The sequence below is a fragment of the Phyllostomus discolor genome, chromosome X (assembly GCF_004126475.2).
Source record: "Phyllostomus discolor isolate MPI-MPIP mPhyDis1 chromosome X, mPhyDis1.pri.v3, whole genome shotgun sequence".
In the NCBI taxonomy this organism is placed as follows: domain Eukaryota; kingdom Metazoa; phylum Chordata; class Mammalia; order Chiroptera; family Phyllostomidae; genus Phyllostomus; species Phyllostomus discolor.
The window spans coordinates 601,831-621,094 of record NC_050198.1 but is presented as its reverse complement, the minus strand read 5'-3'; the positions used below and the strand labels follow the sequence as shown (position 1 = coordinate 621,094).

At 40.0% G+C, this 19,264-nt stretch overlaps 1 protein-coding gene across 2 annotated transcripts in view; it reads left to right on the top strand.

Moving 5' to 3' along the window:
- The window catches only part of MID1 (midline 1), a 400,721-nt gene that overhangs the window by 187,737 nt on the left and 193,720 nt on the right, over positions 1 to 19,264 (top strand). The window lies entirely within an intron of this gene.

Genomic DNA, 19,264 nt, shown 5'->3' with positions numbered 1-19,264 from the left:
CCCTGAACCTGGAGGAAGTTTTATGACTGACACATTTACCAGAAATCATACCACATGAATTATATGAGAGATCTTTTTTTAAGATTTATTTATTTATTTATTTTTAGAGAGGGAAGGGAGGGAGAAAGAGAGAGTGAGAAACATCAATGTGTGGTTGCTAGGGGTCATGGCCTGCAACCCAGGCATGTACCCTGACTGGGAATCGAACCTGTGATGCTTTGGTTCGCAGCCCGCGCTCAATCCACTGAGCTACGCCAGCCAGGGCTCTATGAGAGATCTTAACAGGTGGCATAGTTTCTGCCTAGCCCTCTCTTGGGACACTCGCCCTTGGAACCTAGCCACCACGGTGCGAGGCAGCCCAGGCCACATAGGAGGGGCTGTGTGTAGGTGTTGTAGCCAACAGCCAGCATCAACTGCTACCCTTGTGACGAGCATGTCTTCAGATGACCACACCCTCCAGCCTTGAAGCCACAGCAGCTGCAACCAAGTAGAACAGAGGTGGCAGTCGTTGGTTGCTGAACCCTTCCAAACATCACAGATTTATAAGCAAAATGCATGTGACTTGTATTAATCCACTAAGTAAGCAGGTGGTTTGCAACAGAGCACTAGATAACAGGAGTAGCGCCTCTAGGCATACATTCCACAGAATCACCATCCTAAGCATAAAATGTCACACATTCAAGCAAAATCATGGAAACCACAGAAACATCCTGCAGAAGACTGGTGAATCAGTAGCATATCTACCCAGCAAGGTACCATGTAGCTACAGAAAGCAATGTCAGATGTCTGCTGTTTCCTAACCATTGCTTATTTTTTCCTTTAGGTGGTAGTCTTTTTTTCTCTTTTCAAACTGTAGGCATTAGTTAAACATGAAGGAGATGGACCCTTGGTCCCTTTGCATCAATTTTTTTGACTTCGCTTATGCAGTTTTTTGTGATGTAAAAGTTTTTTATTTTTTATGTAGATGGGCTTATCAATGATAGGTAGATAGATAGGTAGATAGATAGAGATGATAGAGATGAGATAGTGTCTAGATTGCTTATTCTCCTTGTACCGAACATCTGATATTTAAATAAATGAGCCCTGGCTGGTATAGCTCAGTGGATTGAGCGCGGGCTGTGAACCAAAGTGTCGCAGGTTCGATTCCCAGTCAGGGGACATGCCTGGGTTGTGGGACAGGTTTCAAGTGGGGGCCACATGAGAGGCAACCACACACTGATGTTTCTCTCCCTCTCTTTCTCCCTCCCTCCCCCTCTCTCTCTAAAAAAAATTAATGGATAAAAATAAATAAATAAATGAAAAGATGAGAGCTATAAAGATATTAGAGGTTTTATTTGCAAGTAAGTTTGTATTAGAAGTTCAAACGAATTAACCAACTATTATTTTAAATATTAAGGCTAGTGGTGCATACTGGTACAGAAAATAACTAAGATACAGAATAAAGCAAAATGGCCATGGTTAATTCAAAAGCTGCGTATTACTCGATAATGAAAAGAGGGAAACTTTTATAATCAATAAAAATGTGATATTAAATGAGTTCCAGTTAAGTCTGAAAGTATAGATGTACTTTAAATATCTTTGCGATTGCTTACGTATAATTTCATTGTAAAAGTTCTTAAACTTTTACAGTTTTTGCAAGTTACTGCAAGTAACAAAGACATCAGTATCATTGTGTAGGTGTTTAAAAAACCCAACTGTTCTTTTTTTTTTTTTTTGCGATGACAGTTTTGCTGTCAGGTGGTAAACTTTTAGCATATTGAGATCTTCACTTTTGTTTGGTCTGGTCTGAATTCTCCACCCAGTAGATTCATACCTCACCCTACTTCCATCCCCCCAGCCAAGGGTGGTCAGAAAATTGAAGTTAAGAGGGATGCGCAAGTTAGAGCATTTGCTCTGTACCCCAGGCTCATTTTTGTTATTGAGATGGCATTGTCACCCAACAGGCAATTTCCTTTCAAGAGAGGAGAGGCTGGCTGGGGCCTGGGCTAGGGGGTGCAGCCAGACCCGTGATGTCACAGATTGCATTGTCTCTTGGGAAACTCATCCATCAAACCGTCACCTCTGATTCTATGCAGGGTCACTGCAGAAAAAGGCAGCATGCCCCATCTTGGGCATTCTGAAGTGTTAGTATGTAGTGGAGCTGGTGGTGTGAAGCCAATTTATTTTGTTTCAGAGGCTCGCATGGCACGCTGCCTGCCGCACACGGGCACAAGCCCAGCAGCCATCTCCTTACAAATAATGACTCCAAGGCAAATAGCCCTCATTGCAAAATCTAGAACTGTGCCATCCATCTGCTTGTCTCCTCTTTGATGTATTCCCTTCGAGGTTTTAGGTGGTATAATCCACAGGTAAGTCTTGTTTTAAACAAACTTGAGCGGAGAGGGGGATTCCCAGGTTAACTCTAGCATGCCTGAAAATATACCAAGGTATTTGCCTTCAGTTAGAATGGGATTTGGATGTATAAAGTGTGAATATCGTTGTGAAATGCAAAGGTGAACCCCTGCCAGCTGGGAAGATAAGGTAAACGTTAGATCTGAAAAAAGATCATGCCTTACAACTTAGCAGTTTTCTTTTATTGAATATCCTGAAAACATGATTTTTTGAAAACTGAATTTGTGTAACAACAACCATTTTCAGTGTCTTTGATGGAGCACACGGAGACATGTTTTCAAATGTAATATTCTGCTTCTTCTTGATGTTCTCCGTTAATTTTCACTTTGGGGGAAATCTGAAAACCAAACAGTGGCTCTAAATGGTCCAGGGCCTTCGAAGCACTGGGTAAATTGCTCTCTTCTGGGAGGGAGCGTCGGAAAGGGGCACAGAACTCAGCTGAAGTTTCAGGCCGAGCCGTCCTCCCCACCCCTCAGAGACACCGCCTGGCATTTAGGGGAGAGAAAGGCCAAGTGCTCATCCCCGTGCCTGGCCAGGGCTCACTCCCGTTCCCAGGCTTGGGGCTCTGAGCCTTGGCCCTGAGGGGCGCAGGGGGCTGAGTCGACGCCTCCCTGAGCGCGGGCCTGAAGGAATGGATGCCAGCAAACACCCCCTCCCCCGCCCCTCCGGCTCCCCGGGAGGGGCGCTCCTGCAGAAGTCATTTGGTGTGCGCGCCGGTTTTCCCTGCGAGGGGATTGCAGTGCAGGAGAGTGCTTTGTGACAAAACGCCCGGAAGAGGTTGCTGGGGAGAAAGCAAGCCGAGGGGAGGAAGACTCCGGCTTTCGTGGTTCCCTCATTGAAGTGAGTCTAAGAGACCCAGTTACCTGGCCTAGAGCAGCTGGGGCTTGTTTGCTTTCGCCTGTGGTGGGAGAAACTGGTAAGGCTCCTTTTTTTTTTTTTTTTTACTACTGCTCTGGGATGCTACTGCAATTGCTTTACTAAAGTGCTGGTGTTAGGAGGAAGGGAAATTGGTGAGTGATTCTCAGTACATTCTGCATTGCCCCTGCCTGATGTATGAGAAAGGTGCTTTTCCTGCGTAAAGGGGCTGCTAGCCATAGCATGGTGTTACTTTTCCCAAACTTGATTAGCATCACTTTTGAGCAACTAAGTTCAAACATACGCACACGCAGAAACTATAACCCACATAGGCATACGATTATTTAAAGGGTCGTCGTATATAAAGTGCGAGGGCTAAAAAAAATACTTTTATTTCTACCTTCTACGACCTTCTAGGTGCGCTAATCATCAAATTAACAGAGACACATAAACAGGAAAAAATCAAAATTGTATTACGTGCTCAAGGGGAATTCATAGCAGCATGAAAATTCCAAAGACAATGAAGCAACGTTGGGTAGACCTAACATTTTTGAATAGAGAAGGAAGTGGGAGTGAGATCCTGGATTTCAGAAGTGAGAATGGGAGATTTACAGGTAGTTGAGGGACGGCGGAACACACACAGCAGGACAATGCTTGCTAGGTGACTCAGGAACAATGGGACACGGGTATCTAGCTAAGCAGACTGCTGGTGATGAAGCCAAAGGTCCCTTCCAAAGCCTTTTTTTTCTGTCTAAACCTCTTGGGCAGGGAAGAGGGAGGGTCAAAGGTTCTTTCTGAGTCTTTTATTTCTTAATAGCCAGCTTAAAATCAATCTCCCCAAAAGCGGCCAGTGACAAAATTTGGGTTTCCTTCAAAAGCATGTATATCTAAATTTGATTAGTTTGGGGGGACAACTGCGTGGAGGTAGGAGAACATGGAGCCTTTCTGGAAAATTCCACATTGTCTGGTTTCCTGTGAAAATGAATTTACCATCACATACGTTACCTGTTCTGCAGCTAGTGCTATGCACACCAAAGCCACCGCTGATAAACCAGGTAGTCCCAGAAGTAAGTTCCGAACACCATGACATAAGGGAAGTCCCACGAAGCAGAATTTGTAGTCAGCCGTAAAGAACTTTAGATTCTCTCTTTGTTACTCAGTGATTGTTCTCATCAGAAAGGACAAATGAGGAACACGCTGCGCCCCCGCCAGTCAAAAAGAGTGGGTACCCTGTCTCCTTGAGCATTTTCAAGGGATCAGCTGGCTCACACAACCTTATTTGGCAAACGTTACTTCTTACTCCCTATTTCCACTCTGTTATTTTTAGAACTGACTTTGGTATTTGTGTGGAAACATATATCTCTTTTTAATATTTCACTATATTCTGGGAAACTTGATTGAGCCTGAATAGTTTAGCAATATATTCATTCAGTTTAAGGCAAATTATCCCTCAAGCAAACTACAGAAGCCTTTGTGAGTTGGAGTATGTGTGGAGAAGACGTAAGTGACAGACAGCTGTTGTTTCTCTGATGGACAAGTCTAGAAGCTTGTCCTCAAAGCTGAGAAAACAAATTCCCGCAAACCCTGCCTGCCCTTCCCCCACCCCGCAGGAGGGAGTCGCAATCTTTGTTGTGGTGGTTTTTCCCTGAGAAAGTCTTGTATGCTGCCTAAGGTAGCTGACTCCCTGCATTTTTTTTCCCTCGTCATTAAAATAAAACTAAAAGCCTTGCTTCGTGCCGAGTTCCAGTGGTATAGATGTTTGGTTTCTGAGCTTAACACATACCCAGTAATACACTGCTATTATTCCAGTTAAATCTGCATAATAAAAATAATGATCAAGTGCAATGACTCAACACCAACTAATTACCTAGGTCTGCAACTTGCACTTCAATGGAAAGTAAGCCCATAGAATTTTTTTCTATTTGATGTTGCAGTCTTAAAATAACCTGATTATTAGATATTCAGAACTTGAAAATGTGTGGCATTTATGTCATTACTAAATAGTAGGTTTAAAAAAGTATGTAACTATTTGAATAGTTTCTTTGCATGGATAAGATGATAACCTGAAAAATACACATGTTCTTTCTTTAAAATGAGCTAATTATTTGCTTGAGGTATCCTTTGCAAAAAAAAAAAAAAAGGAAAGAAAGAAAAGAAACCCAGTTCCCTTTCAATTTTAATTTCCATCTTCTTCGACCGAAATGCTAATTCAACCCACCAGTTTATCTTTGCCTTTAGGAATTGTTTATGAAATGCAGGCAGTTAATTTGGAGGTCCTGAATGTGAGATAACAGTTAATCAATTTATCTGTGAACTCTCAGAATGCTTGGGAGAGTTTCCAGGTTTGATCAATGTTATTTACTATTTCGGGCTGCATGCTGGGTCCATTTCCAAAGACTATTTACCTTCATAATATTTGAGCCCAAGAGCGTCGAGTTTATTAGAATTGATTTTCTTTCCAAGTTGATCTTTTCAAATAGTTTTGCTGGTCATTTTTTGCTACTACCTTGTGAAATCCTCCTTCACCTGGCATCTATTTATGGAGAGCCTGGCTGGCGCAGCCAGCATTTGCTATTAGGGATGGAAACCCTATTTTGGTGGGGCTCCCGGCAGAGGCGGTCAAGGCCAGAAGGGGAAAGACCAACTCTTGCTGTTCTAACAATTGTTTGCACGTCCACGTGGTTCAGTTGCAAATGTGGTTTCAGCGACAACAAAAATGCTCATACTTCTGAATTAATAATACCTCAAAATGTATTACTGGCTACTTAGAACTTGGGAGTTGCATTCATCAATAATCCTTTCACATTGTACAAGACACACTGTTTGCTAGTATCTTCCCTGGACATTTAAATAATTCCAAAGTAAGATTTCTCACTAATTTGCCTGGCCATGACACACGTTGGGAAAATAGGAACCAAAATGTTGAAACAAGGTTAATCTTGACAACTTATAAATTACCATTTTTCTCATTTTGCCTTGATATATTACTTTTCTGTTAGATGCTGTTTGTTTTGTTAAATGATATATCATAATGATGGACATAATTTATACTAACATCAATAGGAAAAGGACATCATGAGAAAGAAAAAGAAAGGTTGCCGAATCCACCCAGTAGCAGACTCTGCCCTGGCCCCTTTACAAGCATGTTATCATTTAATTTCCCCAATAATGCTGCAAAATAGATATTATAATGGTCATTTTAAAGATGAAGACACTGAAGCTCAGAGAATTTAAGAAAGCAATCATGTCATGTGACTACTAAGATAGCAACCCCAGATCTGTCCCCTGCTCTTTGTAGCCACTTCTATATTGCTCTCTCAATGGCCGTGTCTTTCTTCCCAGATCCTCTATCAATTGATAATTCCCTCCAGCTTATCTTATTGCTTTCAGAGAATCCCCCTTGACAATTTCAGCTTGTTCCCTAACTTCCTTTATGAGCTGACAACCAAAAGATGTAAGTACGGATGGGACAGAGGCTGTACATATTTATGGTATAAAAAATGCTTTTCAAACGTCAAGGTAGAAACAACACATTACATGAAAATATAGAACGCAACACTATAGCTAACCCTGCTGTATGATACATAGGAACGTTGTTAAAGAAACTAAATTCTAAGAGTTTTATCACAGGGAGAATATTTTTTCTTTTATTTATATTGTATCTATATGAGATGATAGATGTTAACTGAACCTATTGGATAATCATTTCAAAATATATGTAAATGAAACCACAGTGCTGTACAGCTTAAACTTACAGGTGATATGTAGCAATTATTTCTCAATAAAACTGGAAAAAAGTAATGTAGCATATTAGATGTGCTTGGTTAGGGGAAATGAGAAGTAAATTTGTGTTTTTTTAAGATTTTATTTATTTATTTGTAGAGAGGAAAGGGAAAGAGAGAGAGAGAGAGAGAGAGAATGAATATCAATGTGCGGTTGCTGGGGGTCATGGCCTGCAACCCAGGCATGTGGCCTGACTGGGAATCGAACCTGTGATGCCCGGTTCACAGCCCGTGCTCAATCCACTGAGCTACGCCAGCCAGGGCTAAATTTGGTTTTTGACCATGCCTAACTCTGGTTTTCACCATATATTTAGTAAGGGACCTCAGTCTGTGAAAAAGCCGGGATGTAATCCGGGCTCTTTCACTATTTGTATAGAGATACGGGTTTCCATCCCCTCTCAGCCTCACTTCCTGCCTCCAGCAAGGAAGTAGAAGAAAGGATGGGGTTGTAGATACCTGGAAAATGCATCCCTGGTCCCCTTCTAAATCTATTAATTTAGAAAGGAAACAATGGCATGCCATTAACAAAAAAGACTTGTCAATGTATCAGTGAATTAATCTAGCACATTGATACAATAGTCACTGATTGACCTCAGCACATTTACTTAGTTAACACTATCAATCCAATTGCCTTGTGCATCGGTTTTCTATCACTGCTGTAACAAGTTACCATACATTGAGCGTCTTAAAACAACACCAGTTTATTTTCTTACAGTGCTGGTGGTCCGAGGCCCAGAATGGGTCTAAAACCAAAGTGTCAGCCGGGCTGCATTCCTTCTGGAGGCCTAGGGGAGCATCCGTTCCTTGCTTTTCCAGCTGCCAGAGGCCACCTGCATTCCTTAGCTCATGGCCCCGCGTCACTCTGCATTCTGCTTTCTGAGTCATGTCTTTTCTGCATCTGACCCTGCTGATTCTTTGTCCCTTACAGTGACCACTGTGATTACGCTGGTTCCACCAGGCTAATCCAAGGAAATCTTTCTATCACAAACTTCTTTTTTAAAAGATCTTACTTATTTATCTTTAGAGAGAGGAAAAGGAAGGAGGAGAAAGAGGAAGAGAAACATCAATGTGTGGTTGCCTCCCTCGCACCCCCTACTGGGGAGCTGGCCTGCAACCCAGGCATGTGCCCTGACTAGGAATTGAATCAGTGACCTTTTGGTTCACAGGCCTGCATGCGGTCCACTGAGCCACACCAGCCAGGACCCCCCAAAATTTGTAATAATTTATTTATTTAAAAAAGATTTTATTTCTTTCTTTTTAGAGAGAGGGGAAGGGAGGGAGAAAGAGAGGGAGAGAGAAAAATCAATGTGCGGTTGCTGGGCGCCGTGGCCCGCAACCCAGGCATGTTGCATGACTGGGAATCAAACCAGCGACCCTTTAGTTCACAGCTCATGCTCAGTCCACTGAGCCACACCAGCCAGGGCCCAAAATTCTTAATCCCACCTGCAAAGCACTTATTGCCGTATTCACAGATTTGGAGAAAGAGAACACGGACATCTTTGGGGGGGTTGTTATTTTGACTACTACACCTGTGAATACATTTCTTTATAGCTACATGATTTTCATTTATTCCATGATCGTGTAGGTAATGGGAAGCCATGAAGGCTTTCAAGTGGAGAGGTGAAGTAAATAATCAGATCCCCATGTTAGAAAGCTTACAGAGGGGACCCTATGGAAATGGAGGCACAACTAGGACACCAACTACAATATAGGAGAGAGGGGTTGTGCACACGACTTGTGACAGTGTCTGTAGAAGAAGGGACAGGGAAGAGTTTGGGAGATATTAAAAAGAGTGCACTGGCAGGACAGCTGAAAGGAAGAAAGGAAGAAGTCTGTGACTTGAGTAACTCGGGTGAATAGTGCGGAGGTAGAGAGGGGATGGGTAACTGAGATGATGGGAATACACTGCGCCGGGATCTGGGGAGATAATGGTGGCCAGAAATCTCTCTTCACTCTCGTAGCTCAAAAGCCAGCTGCGAAGCCACCCAATAATAATATGACTCCTATTTATAATATTTGTCTTATTCCAAGTACATTTGATCTTTATACCAACTCTCTTACGTACATAGTCGTATCATTATCATCCCATTTTTCAGATGAAGAAATACCGAAAAAGAGGTTCTATGATTTGCTCAAGTTTGAGCAATTTGCAAGCAGAGGGAAGGGGTTTGAAGACAAGTAGCCTGACCCCAGGATCCATGGTTTTAATAGTTACACTCTACTGCCTTGCTTTACAATTAATTATGATTTTATGAGATATTTGGTATGAGAACAATCCATACATTTCCATGTGAGGGCAACAGGGATAATAGTTGCTGCTATCAAGATGAACTGTGAAGTTTTCTGAGGCAAATTCCTACAGACTCCTGGCCATCAGGAGAATGAAATCTATGATAAAATAAAACATTTGTATGGGGTTCTTGACTGGGCATAAGAACACAATTACAGAAAGATCTTATTTCACTGCTTTCTAAGAATTTATATCCACATGGAGAAAAGCATATTGCAATCATAAAAAATAGATAATCAAAACCAAAAATGGTTCCCAGGCCCTCTGGATAAATCTGCACTAAGGATATAGTCCTTTTCTAAAAGGAAGTGAAAAAGAGCAAGGCAATGAGGTCAAGCTGATCAGATGCAGGGGTGTTGTAAGCATCCATCAAATGACTCAATGCGCTATGCACTTTCTACACATCCTCCCATTTAATCCTTACTAGAATGAGATTTGAAGCCTTATAAATGGAGAAATCAAGGCAGAATAATTAAGTTAGGGAACTTGCCCAAGGTCACAACTTGATGATCCACAGAGTGAAATCTGAACGCCAAGGTCTCATTTATCACTCTGAATGTGTGTGTCTAAAGGATGTAGGTTCATTGTACCAGCTGGACAGAACCATCTTTAAATAAAATTTTTAAATGCCTCAGGAAGCCTAAAATGATGTTTACATTGTTAAGATTCTCATATCTTGATATGGTTGCTCTTTGTTATTATTATTATCGACCAGTCTGTTGGGTGGAGCAGTCCTGTGTGTCTGAAGATCTGAGTATCAGTGTAGGTGGTCTTTAAAAAAACATCCTTGCCAAGAAAGATAAATGTAAACATCTTTTTGCATCTCTTTTTATCTTCTTTAAACTATTCAATAATCTTTGTAATTTATAATATGAAATTATAGGCCAAGTGCCTATGAACTCTTGAAATTAATATATATAGTAATTATATACATAATAATCATTAGGTAACAAATACCAAGAGATATTTTTGGTAGGAATGTGGTATGCTTTTTTCTTTTATTGATAGATTACCCCAAAGACATGAGAACTTGCCTCTTAATATTGCTCCTTAATTTACGAAAGAAAAAAATTTACATGTGTTTAGCCTTTTCTGCTGGATGTTTATTTAACAAACAGTTATTTGGTATTCGCTGGGTGTTGGGTACACATTTTATTTCATTTGTCCCTGGCAATTTCAGTTAGGAAGGGTCCTCTTCACAATGGAGGAAGGAAAATCTCACAGAATGACACAGTCAGATTTGAACTTCTGGCTTTTGCCCCTTACCCTGGAGGACTTGCTCACATGCCCTCCAACCTACTGAGCTCAAATGGGTGCTCAGGACTGCTGAAGAAGGACTAATTTCTCCATTTGGAACAGCAAACTATGAGAGTTCGGCTATATCCTCATGACCAAAGTTAGGCACATTTTGGGGTCACTCTCCTTATTTATCAGATAATCCGCAGTTTGCTTTAATGAAAGAGCATATCGAAGCCCATTTATTGAAAGGATACCTCTGTGAAATTGTATAATTTGATTCAAAGTGAGAATTCCCAAAAGTATGAGAATTCTAAAAAATAGCTTGTTAGCTAATGGCTGAGAGATTTACATTCAAGACAACATCTGTTCAGGCTTACCACTCTGCTTACATACATGTTAGCAAAAACACTTTTTGTGAACTTTCCAAGTGTTCTAACCCCATGTTGACTGTCCCAAAACTCATGACAAGAAGGGTACAGAGCTACAAGTATCATCCCAGAGTATCTGACCCTGGGTTCAATGCTAAAAGTAGGTTACGATTAGTTTTAGAAATAAATAATACATACAGGTGCCTCTAGGTATTGGGAAATTGCATTTTAAATAATGATATCAGTGATATGTTATCTATAGGAAGATGTCATCATAGACGCTTAATAGCAGTGTTTAAAGGTGAGAACTCAGCATCATATTGAAAGGGAAAGTTTATTCAGATTTTTCATCCACTATCAGGTAATCAAACATCTCCTAATGCATTTTATATTTATGAGACTATGAGAAAAGAAGCTAAAATCCAGTTAAAACCTAAATAAGTCCAGTTACCAATATGCCAATAAGATCTGTAAAGACAAAGAGCACGAGCCTTGACTGAAAAATTATTTCATTCCGTGAATTTCCATTGCATTGTTCAGGTACCCTCAGGTCACATTAATACTGGCCTATTCTTCCCTGCGGTTCTGCAGCACAAGGATAGGTGAATGCTTTATTTCTACCAATTCAAGTTAAGGTGATCAACCAATTTAATTTCCATATTCATGTGTGACTTCAAATATAGAGAGGCTTGAAGCAACTGGAAACGCAAGCTTGCTCACTGAATTTCATTGGATAATACCTCTCCTCTTGCTACATAACAGGAAGTGCAAACATTCTAAATCTTTAAGTAACAGGAAATCGTCCATCTTTGTTAATTATGTGAGCTTTCCCTCATTAGCGATGCTCTGTATGGACCCAAAAAAAGTGTGGGAAATTGGCACATAATTGGGACATAATAGGCTTTTAAGCCTTATATTTTTGGAATAAAACTGTCCTAAATTAAAGCTAAAATGATATGCAAATGACTTTGTATGGCCAAATGTGGACAGAAGGGCTGTAAAGAGCAGTATGTATCAGAACAACATGAATAATTTATTTTATGATGTAAACCCTAATAAAGATTTAATGATCACCCATATGCCTTTAAAATGATGTGAGAAATAGCAATATGGTGAGCAAACATAGGCAGCTATTACAACTCTGTCCAAAACACTGTTTGTAACTCTTCGTACGTTAGTTCCTTCGTGGAAAGCGCGGGTCACAGACTGATGCAATAAATGGTTGCAAAGAAGTTTCTGTTCCAACATACCTATTCCGTGAATGCTTTCCTCTAAAACCATGAAATAAACTCTACCTTTGCAATGAGAGGAACCATTTTCTGATGTATAAATGTAATGATTTCAATATCGTAGAATAATTTGGACGAAGAGAAACTATTTTAGTGGCTTACTTTCTGCACAAATATTGTTGGTCTGTTGCTGTTGATTCCATTTGAATGCAAGCTATGGAGTCGTTGAGCTAAATCTATCGTGTCTTGGTTATTCTTCATGGATGAGTTCCAGTTCTTTTGGTGCTAGAACTAAATGCCCACAAGATGCTGTATATCAGCAGTGAAACAATTAGTCTTTGAGAAGCTTCGGGAAATCACTTGAGCATCGAATTAATCATTGTGATTTTGGTCTCTCATCGCAAATGCTAGATCTCAGGAAGGATCCCCCTTCCATCCTACTTCGTGATGCTCTTATTAAAGGTGTAAAATTTCATAACCCTTTGATTAAAACATTGTGAAGTATCTTTCGGTGCAATACAACTGATATTTTTTCCAGACTCCTATTTCCATAATTAAACATCCTAAAATACAAATCCCATTATTATTTGTTATGTCTAGTCAGTAATTAGACCTCAGCTGGTAGGGCAATTTCAGAACAGAGTTTACCAATTTACATACTAATCCAGCAGAGTCTGGTGGGACATGATTAGCATAGATTCAGTCAACATCTTAATTAGCCTGAATCCCAGCATGCATTCTGAGGTACCTTACCCCAACCCCACCCCCACCCCTGTGGATCTTGCTAGGCTGACTTTTTTTTGTCCAAATTCCCACTCTTCAAAAGATACTTTCCAGTGTTCTTGTTCACAGATGAAATGATTACATGTGAAAATGCTATGCCTGGCAAGATATTTTGTGTAAAGCCTTAGACATGTGATAAATCTGGCCACGCAAATGATGAATCCACAAATCCGAAGTAAAACCCAAGTAGCAGAGTGTTATATTAGCATATACCCACTACCCACCCAGTCCTACTGCGTCACCCCACACACTGGATAACAAGGTCCATAAGCCATCCTAAATATATGAGAATCTTATTTCTTTTCTAAGATGATAGAGAAGAATATTCCTTATTTCTGTCCATGATCAGGAACTGGTTCGTTATTTATTATCTCACATGTCAGGAAATCCCTTATACCTAACCAAGACCCCACGTGTTGCTCACTTAAGCTTCTGGCCTCTCTGTCCAGCCACAGGGGAAATGGAGAACTATGAAAAGCCCCTCTTGTAGCTTAGGACCATAATGAAATTATCTCCTTAACTTTCTCTTCTTCAGGTTGAATTTTTCCAGCTCTCTGACTCTTTCCTCTTAGGTCCTGTCCTTCAGCTCTTTGATCATCTTTGTGGTTTTGCTCTGAACTCTTTCCAAGTTTTCCACACCCCTCTTTCATTGTGAAGTTCAGAACTAGGTGGAGCACCTTTGAAATAGTTTGAATGGCCAGATTGCCTCAGAAGAGGTATTTAAAGTGTAGCGTACCTCCATATTCAACTTGCTTCTATAATAAGTACTTGCTATTAGTTAGCTAGCTAGTTTTGTTTATTCCCCTCCCATTACAAAATTTTGTGTTTTTTTTATTTGTGTGCTATTCTATAACCTAGAGAGGATTTCTTCTGTTTGCTTTGTAATATTTTATTGCAGTTTATCGCATGCATTTTGAGTTTCAATTTCAATTTGCAAAGCTATAAACCACTGGTAACTCCTGCTGAGGTTTAAAGTCATTTGCAAACTCAATTTGGGCATTACCAATGAATTACTGCGCAAACCAAGGGCATGGAGACCTCAGTGGGAACAGGGATGATCCCAGGAGGGTAACACTCACTAACAGCTTGAGCCCAAGGATTCATTTCTCTTGTTTTTTTGCTGTCACCCTTCCCTGTTTTTGACCTTCATCTCATGACATGATCATTTCCTCTCTTTTTTGTTTCCTTTTTAGTCATTTCATTTTCTTCTTCATCTCTTCCATTTTCACTCACCACCTTCCGTTTACCCCTACTTGAGATTGTTTCCCAGCCAGAAAAATGTGTCCGATTATCCTGGTGGGGAGTGACACAGGAAGAGACCATGCAAGAAGAGAAACATCCCACCCAACTTTCCTTTCTAGCTTTGTACCAGCTTAGCTGGAATCATGCCATGTAGCACACAGAAAAGAACAATCCAAAAGCACCAACTAATGGATAGTGTAAAAATCAAAGATGAAGAAGAAAGAATAGCCACTCAGCCCCATGGAAATGCCAGCCCAGGAAATATCTACATCCCTTTTCTAGTTGTACACCTTTCTAACCACACAAAAGAGCCCAAGTGTTGCTAGGTTTGTGCATAAAAGAACAAATCTAATTCACATTCAGACTCTTCCTTGATTTGTCAGGGGCCAGGCATGTGTTTTAAATTCCAGAAGGTGTCCTAGCTTGCCTTAAAAGCCAGGGGCTGTATTGATCCCTGTCTAGAAACTTAATCTTCAAGATTATAAAAGGTTTATTCGTACAGCTTGGGATATTGCTTTTAATGGTTATATGTCTGTGGTCAAGAAGCAGGTGTGAGGATGTTTGCATGGATGTCTTTATAGCCAAAAAATATCTCTTGCTTTTGGAAACTATATAAACAATTCAAATATTGCCTACCTCTTCAGAGGTTACTGATGGAAGAGCAAATACCTACATTGGGAGTTATATTTGACTGGTTGGTTGGTTTAGCTTGTTTTATATTTTTGTGTGGCCAGTTGAAATGTTTTGTGTGTGTGTGTGTATTTGTTGTAAAGTTTTAAATTCCTCATGAAAAAGGAGTTCACACTCTAGATGTAGAATTGATAAACACACCCTTAATTTCCTTGTTTCCCATTCTAATTCCTGATCACTTTTCTGAAATCATCACGAGGTAAATACACTCTGCTACCTTTCACCTGGCCACACCCGTAAGTGTGTGAGAGAATGGACCTTGGAGTTTATTAATTACAGTAAATGACAGGAGCCATCCGAGTGACTTCTTTAGCTCTGGTTGAGAAGAGGAACTGTTTGGTGGGGATGTAAAATAATGGCGTCATCTTAGAAAACAGTTTGGAGGTTCCTCAAAAAGTTGAAGTTACCATATGGCCCAGAAATTACATTTCTAGGTATATACTGAAGAGAAATGAAAACATATGTCCACACAAAAACTTGTACATTAATGCACATAAAAACATCATTTATAATAGCCAAAAAGTGGAAACAATGGAAATGTCCATCAACTGGCAAATGGATACATAAAATGTAGTATGTCCATATAATGAAATATTGTTCAGCAAATTAAAAAAGAACAGAGCACTGATACACACTACATTGTGCTAAGTAAAAGAAGCCAGTCACACAAGATCATATGTTGTATGATTCCATTTGTATAAAATATCTAGATTAAGTAAACCCATAGAAACAAAGTAGATTAGTGGTTGTCAGGGGCTGGGGGTGGTGGGCGAGGGTAATAGGGAGTGATTACTAATGGATATAAGGTTTCTTTTTATAGGAAATTAGCCTATTCTAAAATTAGATTGTGGTGATAGTTGTACAACTCTGTGAATATACAAATAAAATGTTGATTTATATACGTTAAATGAGTGAATTATGTGTATACAAAATGTATGTCAATGAAGCTGTTAAAAAATGAAAAGAAAATGAGTTATGATACACAGCCTAGTGTCCTTAGGTCATTCACAAAATGCTTTCATTTGTTCCAGTTTAAAGAGAGAGAACTAAATAACACTATCATTTTAATTCAACCTCTTCTCCAAGTGACACCATTGCAGATATCAAACAAGGAATTCAGTGTGGTTCGGGCTCTAGAAAATGTGTTCCAGAGTGAAGTATCTTGAGCAAGGATGTGGAATCTGGATTTTTTTTCTTTTTTTTTAACTGAAAGCTTTTCCTTTTTAAAAATTTATTTATTTTTAAAGAGGGAAGGGAGGGAGAAAGAGAGGGAGAGAGAGAGAGAGAGAGAGAGAAACATCAATGTGTGGTTGCTGGGGGTCATGGCCTGCAACCCAGGCATGTACCCTGACTGGGGATCGAACCTGCAACACTTTGGTTCGCAGCCCGTGTTCAATCCACTGAGCTACACGAGCCAGGGCCAGAATCTGGATTTTTAAAAGAGTAAACCAAAGGCTGGACCCTTTGGAAGTGAGCTGCCTATTTTTTTCAGTGAAAATAATGGTACAGACCTCTAGCAAGCTCCCAGAATTATATTAGAGTACAATTAGATGTGTGCTCTTATGGCCCCTTAAAGAATGCCAAGGAAATGCAAAGCCTTCTTACATAACCAGCAGTATGTATTATAAATATCAAATATACGTATGTTTAATATGTTACTGTTTAGGCTGAATTTGGTGATTCCTGTGGTCCTGTCCTCTTGATCCTGCCATTGTATGATTACCCATCTCCCCACCCACACACACAATCACACCCACGTGACATGTGAACAGACATTTACATTAGATACAAGTTTGGTTCATGAAAACCAAATGACTGCTTTATATTCCTGTTTTTAATCTGCAGATTTCACTAATGAAAGTAAGGGATGCTAAAGCATGGCTTTAACCTTTTTACGTTTTTAAAAAGAGAACAAGAAAGTTCAAGTGAGAGACCCAGTGATATAACCGGGCTTATGGGAACTGTAAATACTGTTTTCATCACTACTGAAAGAGCATCTGAAGCAGTATAAGCAAATAGATCTCTCACTCATAATTGTTTACCGAATTCCTTTCCGAATGAATTGAAAATATGGGGTAAAGAGAATTGCTGAATGTTAACTCATCGTCCAAAACTCCTTTGACTCCAGATGCCCACACATGTGCTGGGACAATCTATCATGTGGGTCTGCAATTGTCATTCTATAAGCTCTGCTGAGACAGGGCATTTCTCAAGTACAATTTGGGAAAAATACATTTCTATTCTTCATCCAAGTAGATTTTTGCTATAACTTTTATGTGTTTTGAAATAGGCCAAGACAGACAAGGCTACAAAACTAGTACAGAGAGTTCCTGTGTACACTTCATACAGCTCCCCCAATGATAACATCCTTCATAAATTGCATATAGTGTCAAAACCTGGAAATCGACATTGACACAGTAATTGAGTTTCACAGTGGTAAATTTCCCTTAGAAACTGGGCTACAAATTATCACAGAATTTCAAGTGTCAGGTGTCACAACTGACTGTTTTCATTGCATCAGGCTTTTATTATTAAAGGGTATCATTGGATTCTTCACGTAAACAAATATTGCCCTCGTGTTTTTTTAATTACAAGTATTGAAACACAGATAATAGTGCATTTTATCTTCTATGTGTATCCAAAAATCCTAATAAGCTCCAGTTCAAAATATATTACTATTTTCTAACTCGGCATTGCTTTCAAACAACAATTAGATAATTAAATTAGGCCCTCATTGTTCCCTCGGAGGTGGCAGGAGTTATTAAACTGTATTCTGCATATTTTGTTTCTGTAATTATGCCTAATCAATGTGAATTGATGCTATAGTAGTTACAATAAAAACACATATTTGAGACAGAAGTGGGAAACAAAAGAGAAAACTCTCCTACTTCGCTTCTGAGGGGCAGAGACTGATAGAAAGTTGAAATATTAGGCAAGGCCAGCATCCTGGAAACAAATCATGTGTTAACGGGTAGAGAATGCAAAATTTCTCTAGAAATATCTTGGCTTTAAAACAAAAGCAAGGCCTGCATCATTGTGTATTCTTGTTCCCCCTGCAGAATGGGTTCTGAAAGATGTCGAGATCTCATAAATGTGTCCAAAGCCCGGTTCACAGCACCCAGGGAGCGAGGCTTTCTGAGCGGAATGCCTTCCCATGCTGCATAAATGGCATGTGTCAAGGGGGAAAGACCCCGGTGCTGTTGTGATTGAGCATGGGCTGCTGTGGGCCCTCTCCTTTGTGCCCCGATCATTTACATGACTTAAACACAACAATGAGCTCCATAGTCAATAAAACAAGACACTTTGCCATAGCAACTGTTTCAGAATGTGGCACGGCTTTGGTGCTTGTTCCTGAGACATAGAAAAAGTACCATAAAGAAACATTCCTTATGAATATGTTTAGAGATTTCTTTATTCCACGAGTCGTCGTTGCAGATTCCACTGGGCTCAGGTTTTATTTATGCGGCTCATCTTTCTTTTGCTCTGTGAGAGCACACTTTGTGTAGAAGTTGGGGACACGACCGAAGGATTAGAGGTGGGAATACATACTTGGCCGCGATGGAAATGGAATTCTTCAGTACATTCGCAGAAAACTATTAATGCTATCCAGGAAGCTGTGTAAAACTCAGGAATGTAATAGACATCCCTAAGCCATTGTTGGTTTCTTTGAAGGTATATGATAAACAGACCTTTTAGTGCTTGCGCTTTCCACTTCGATCACATTGTCAACATGTGCATATAATACAGCACCCTTTAGAAAATCATAAGGAAATGAACCGCACACTCAATGCCGTTGCCCCCAAAACACAGCACATGTTATCAAAGGTGTAATTAAGCCCTACTATTTTTCCCTTTCTTCAAGGTCATGTCCTAGCCTGTAAAATTTTCCTGTTAATGAAGTCCTCTTTTTTTAAGCCACAATACTTTCTGCAAGTTTGATCTAATGCAGTTGTCCCCGTAAAAAATTTCACTGAAGAAAGCAAATCAGACGGGGAAACCAGCTAAAGAACTCTAATGATCAGTAATAACAGTGGATATATTTTTGCTCCGCATCATACGGTGGGCTCTATCTTTAGGAAATAATTAGAGAACTTTATTGTCGTTGGCTTGGCGAGTCATTACCTTGAGGCATTTGTGCTGCTTCTGAAAGATACGTCTTTTGTAGCATATGTGCCTTGTCCTTTCTCCTCTTCTCTGTTCCCCGTCATTGATTTCTGGGAAGTAGCCACCCCTTAGCGCAGGAGCTGCTTATAATGATAGATGAGATGCCGAATCTGTGCACCTGACTCCATAGTGATGGATAAATTAGTTATGACCTGGTAATAAAAAATCCTAAATGTCCCTGCTTCTAAGGGAGCCAGAGACCCCAGGGGTCTCCAAGCAATGAGAGATCAA